This window comes from Quercus robur, chromosome 7, assembly GCF_932294415.1.
Source record: "Quercus robur chromosome 7, dhQueRobu3.1, whole genome shotgun sequence".
NCBI lineage: Eukaryota > Viridiplantae > Streptophyta > Magnoliopsida > Fagales > Fagaceae > Quercus > Quercus robur.
In genome coordinates, this window is record NC_065540.1 from 45,929,465 (window position 1) to 45,935,121 (window position 5,657).

General features: G+C 36.9%; 1 long non-coding RNA gene across 1 annotated transcript; it reads right to left on the reverse strand.

Moving 5' to 3' along the window:
* Positions 1-1,893: 1,893 nt before the first annotated feature.
* On the reverse strand, positions 1,894-2,657 carry LOC126693675 (uncharacterized). The gene is made up of 2 exons (XR_007645463.1): positions 2,576-2,657; positions 1,894-2,411 (listed from the first exon to the last, which is right to left on the reverse strand). It is a non-coding gene; the product is annotated as an uncharacterized LOC126693675 (long non-coding RNA).
* Positions 2,658-5,657: the final 3,000 nt, after the last annotated feature.

Genomic DNA, 5,657 nt, shown 5'->3' on the forward strand with positions numbered 1-5,657 from the left:
CTAATAAGGCAAGGTGAAAAATATACTTCTCTTTTTCTTTTATTGGGCAAATTAACTATTTTCTTCCCAAACACATGATCGACTACAACATTCATTTGTAAATGATTTCCCCTCCAGATACCATAATAGGAGCTGATCTCGTATCAACATGCCCATCAAATGATTGTTTTTGCTTACGGAATTTATGATCACTATCCAATGTGAGAGACCGTGCCCCCGGCCCGTTTTTATAGGATGTTGGGCCAAACCCACGTAAATGGGTGGAGTCGTGTTATTGCCTCTCAAAATGGAGGTTTGACTAGTTATATTTTTCCCTTTAGATTAAGGGTTTTCAATGGAGTCACCACTTATTTAATTATTGGAAAAATAAAAAAACCATAATTGAAAAATTCCTCATTTTATTAATTTGAAATTGAATTTACATTGATCATAGGAAAATTACATGGTTTTGGTCCTAGATACAATTTAAGATAAAGTACATGACTTTGTTTTCTAGTTACAATTTAAAAATCGAAAATTACATGGATAAGCATTTGATCTACTAACTTTTGATCTAAGCTCGGAGGCTATGTTATAAGTTGGGAAGGTGTTAGGCACCCACCTTGCCTAGTGAAACCGGTCTTCTAGACTATGGTGGCCAACATTCATATTATATAATTCAATATGTCAATCAATTTACATGTTGAATTTAATGTGTGTGCATGTGATAAACCCTAATTCAATTTATTAAGCATTGCATTTGGATTGAAATATAAATTCTAGTGAATGTGTGTGGAAGGTGATAACCTATATTCAAGGATTTTAAAGAATTATTAAACAAACATATTTTTCATATTTTTTATGTGGATTTAAGATTAAATCTAGTGATATGCATGAACATATGATGAACAACCAAGAACATGCGAAGAACACATAGGAACAATTAAGAACATTCAAACATATTCAAGGTAATTATCATGTTTTAATCTTAAATTCTCATCATAGCAACAAAAACAAACAGTTAGGGAAGAAGATTATACCTTCATGCAAGATCCATATGGTGGATGAGGGGACTCTTGATGGAGGTTGTTGTGAAATTTTAAAATACTCGCAAGTGTACGAACCGTACCGAAGTATAGTTGGACAAGAACGAGGTCGAACCCACAGGGACTTGAATAAACGTAGGAAAATTAAATCAAATCTTAACCACATTAATCCTAATCTAGTTTAATAAAAATTGGTTGTTTGCAATCAAATAAACTAAGCAAATAATAAAATTAAACAAATAGTTAAACTAAGCAAAATATATAAAGCAATAAAAAGATGTAAACAATCAAGAGAAAGGAATTAAGGTTTTGGAATCCGCCTTGTAAGTCATATCAGCATATATTTATGATCATTAATTTTTCCCAACTTACTACATGATAATCTAGAAATCACTCTTGCTATCATGGAAAATATCATCATTTAAACCCTTATTTTAAAAATCAAAAGCATGTTCTTCTTCGCTTCTCAAGTATAAAACCAAATCATCAATTGTATCCGTAGCCAAACAAATCACAAGATATATCCAATTCTAAAAATCAAATCATAAATTGTATCCATTGACAAACAAATCACAAACGATATCCAATTTTATAATCAAGAATTAATAAATCAAGCATTCAATTAATTAAGACAAATCCTAAATCATGAGAAAAACATGATTGAACTCATATCTAGAATCCCATCTTAGTCAATTAATATGAAGCAAGAACAATTTAAATCATTAAAGAACAACTATTGTGGGAAAAATCAAATCACATAAATATAACTGATAATCCTTAACAAGGTTTCATCCTCAACCCTAATTATAAATTTAGTTACTCATAGTAATTGAAAGAAAACACAAAAATAAAATACTAAACATTAAACTAGACAAATAAAATAAAACTAACTATCATGGAAGAAGTAGCTGCAACTCTCTACACATTCAGCCCTCAGCCCTCAGCCCTAGCACTAGCCTCCCTGAATTTTTCCCTAAAGAGCCTTTAAATAGGTTAAAGAATCCTATTACAAGTTGAATTCCCGTTTGGAGAAAATTCCAGATTTTTAGGCTTCACTTAACCGACTATTTTGGCCCATTTAACATCAGAATTTGGACTTTTGGTAAACTACAAAGTTGTAGCCCTTTAAGTTATCGTTCCAGCCCAACTTGAATCATCTAGATTGGACATCTGAGCCGAAAGTTATGCCAAAAATACTAACTGATGTGCAGTCTGGAATCCTAATCCGAATTGGACTTGGATTTGGCGCAAATTTCCTTTGATTCCTTACTCCAATTGGACTTAAATTTAATTGGGTTGGTCTTTTCTTGAATTCATGCCTAGCTGGATGTAAGTTGGCTTGATTCAATTGGCCTAGTCCCATTTTGCATGTAAAGCCCTTGTTACCTACAACAAAAAGATATTATATAATCAGTCACAAAATAATATAAAAGTAAGGCTAAATATGTAGATATGTGAGTACTTTATTGTATATATTTCATGCACATCAGAGGTCCTAAGGGTGGAGGAAAAGAAGAGTTAGGAGAGGGAAAGTAAGTCTCACTCAATACCTTGAGTCTCAGGAAGACCAAGATATGACAAGACTATTCAGCTTCACAAGAACTCAAGAGAAGAGAAGAGAGGGGAGTTTTTTGTGTGTTTTGGAATGAAGGAGATGGGGGGTTTATATAGTAGTGGTAGAGAAAATATGAATGGAAGGCCATTTAATGAGGGTTGACAAAAAATCATGAACCTAGACCTCATTTTAGCTTTAGAGGAGATCTGGTGCATTAAATGGAAAGATTGGTGGGAGTGAGGAGCAAGACAAAATTCGGTTTTCCCATAGCTGCTGTAACAGCCCGTAGAGCCAACTTCAAATAATCATATTTGACACAATTCTAATCGGAATTGTCTCGTTCTTGTGTTCACATTGAAGCCCTGGATGTCTAGTTTCTGGGAAAATTAACTTTATTCACAAATTCAAAATGTTCTGAGAGATATCGATGAAATGGTGAGCAGAGGTCATTTGTTAGAAAATGATTTCAGCACAATTAACATTAATAGGTCCCCAATTAGCTCCCAATTAACATTAAATGGCTCCAATCACTCCCATTTCAGACTTAATTGGTTCCAAATTTACCCTAATTAAAAGATAATTGCACAAATTACTCATTAAATAATTAATATTTAACTATCTAGTTAATTAGATGTGTGCAACCCTACCATAAAATGTAGTCCTAACCAATCAAATTATGACATATCATCGTTCTCAAATTGATTATACTTATAACCAATTGAAATCAATTGTTTACAATCACATATAGTCGGACACAATTTGTGATGGTGCATCTCGGCCAAGATGGTCCGATTAGGGCTTATGACCAGTCGATTTGATCGTTACAACATCAAGATCATTTTGGTGAAATGAGATTAAGGATCTAGTGATCAGAATCATGATGCATATTTCCAAGGTAAAATTACCCTTTTACCTTCCATGTGAGGTTAAATGCGGGTTGCAAAATGGGGTGTCAACAGAATGCCCCTCATTGGCAGAGCTTGAAAAGCGAATGTCAATGTATGAAAAAGACACCTAACTTTGTAATCAGTATTTAACCGTGGTGAATGCATGTAGATAAAAATGCAGATGATCATGTTGTGGATCAAAATGTGGACCGAATCTCGAGGGAGATTGCCTACGTACCTCTTGGTAGGGGGATTAGGTCCAAACGTAGTTAATGCATGCAATTTTTTTTTTTTTTTTTTTTTGAATGAGTACAAGATATGCTTACCTGGAGGACGACGGATCCTAGCTCATGTTTTCAGAGGACCAAGGATTTTTGGGCTTTAGCTCATGCTTTCAGAGGACCAAAGGTTCTGGATCTTGGCTCATGTTTTCAGAGGACCAAAGGTTCTTGATCCTAGCTCATGTTTTCAGAGACCTAGGATTTTTGGATCTTGGCTCATGTTTTCAGAGGACCAAGGGTTTTTTGGGCTTTGGCTCATGTTTTCAGAGGACTAAAGGTTCTGGATCCTAGCTCATTTTTTCAGAGGCCTAGGATTTTTGGATCTTGGTTCATGTTTTCAGAGGACCAAGGGTTTTTGGGCTTTAGCTCATGTTTTCAGAGGACCAAAGGTTTCGGATCCTGGCTCATATTTTCAGAGACCTTGGATTTTTGGATCTTGGCTCATGTTTTCAGAGGACCAAGGGTTTTTTGGGCTTTAGCTCGTGTTTTCAGAGGACCAAAGGTTCCGGATCCTGGCTCATGTTTTCAGAGACCTAGGATTTTTGGATCTTGGCTCTTGTTTTCAGAGGACCAAGGGTTTTTTGGGCTTTGGCTCGTGTTTTTAGAGGACCAAAGGTTCCGGATCCTGGCTCATATTTTCAGAGACCTTGGATTTTTGGATCTTGGCTCATGTTTTCAGAGGACCAAGGGTTTTTTGGGCTTTAGCTCGTGTTTTCAGAGGACCAAAGGTTCCGAATCCTGGCTCATGTTTTCAGAGACCTAGGATTTTTGGATCTTGGCTCATGTTTTCAGAGGACCAAGGGTTTTGGATCCTGACTCATGTTTTCAGAGACCTAGGATTTTTGGATCTTGGCTTATGTTTTCAAAGGACCAAGGGTTTTTTGGGCTTTGGCTCATGTTTTCAGAGGACTAAAGGTTCTGGATCTTGGCTCATGTTTTTAGAGGCCTAGGATTTTTGGATCTTGGCTCATGTTTTCAGAGGACCAAATGTTCTGGATCCTGGCTCATTTTTTCAAAGGCCTAGGATTTTTGGATCTTGGCTCATGTTTTCAGAGGACCAAGGGTTTTTTTGGGCTTTGGCTCATGTTTTCAGAAGACCAAAGGTTTCGGATCCTGGCTCATGTTTTCAGAGACCTAGGATTTTTGGATCTTGGCTCATGTTTTCAGAGGACCAAGGGTTTTTTGGACTTTGGCTCATGTTTTCAGAGGACCAAAGGTTCTGGATCCTGGCCCATGTTTTTAGAGGCCTAGGATTTTTGGATCTTGGCTCATGTTTTCAGAGGCCTAGGATTTTTGGATCTTGGCTCATGTTTTCAGAAGACCAAGGGTTTTTTGGGCTTTGGCTCATGTTTTCAGAGGACCAAAGGTTCTGGATCCTGGTCATGTTTTCAGAGGCCTAGGATTTTTGGATCTTGGCTCATGTTTTTAGAGGACCAAGGGTTTTTTGGGCTTTGGCTCATGTTTTCAAAGGACTAAAGGTTCCGGATCCTGGCTCATGTTTTCAGAGGCCTAGGATTTTTGGATCTTGGCTCATGTTTTCAGAGGACCAAGGGTTTTTTGGGCTTTGGCTCATGTTTTCAGAGGATCAAAGGTTCTGGATCCTGGCTCATGTTTTCAGAGGCCTAGGATATTTGGATCTTGGCTCATATTTTCAGAGGACCAAGGGTTTTTTGGGCTTTGGCTCATGTTTTCAAAGGACCAAAGGTTTTGGATCCTGGCTCATGTTTTCAGAGGACCTAGGATTTATGGATCTTGGCTCATGCCGATGTGTGTGGCCTTTTACACTAGTACCTGCAAAATAAACGTTTTCAATTAGTAACGGAGTTATTCATTGAAAAGAAGTTGGCATACCTGGCGAATGCCCCTAGTTTTGGACATATTCCATGCTTCGATGAATGCTGAGGGTGGA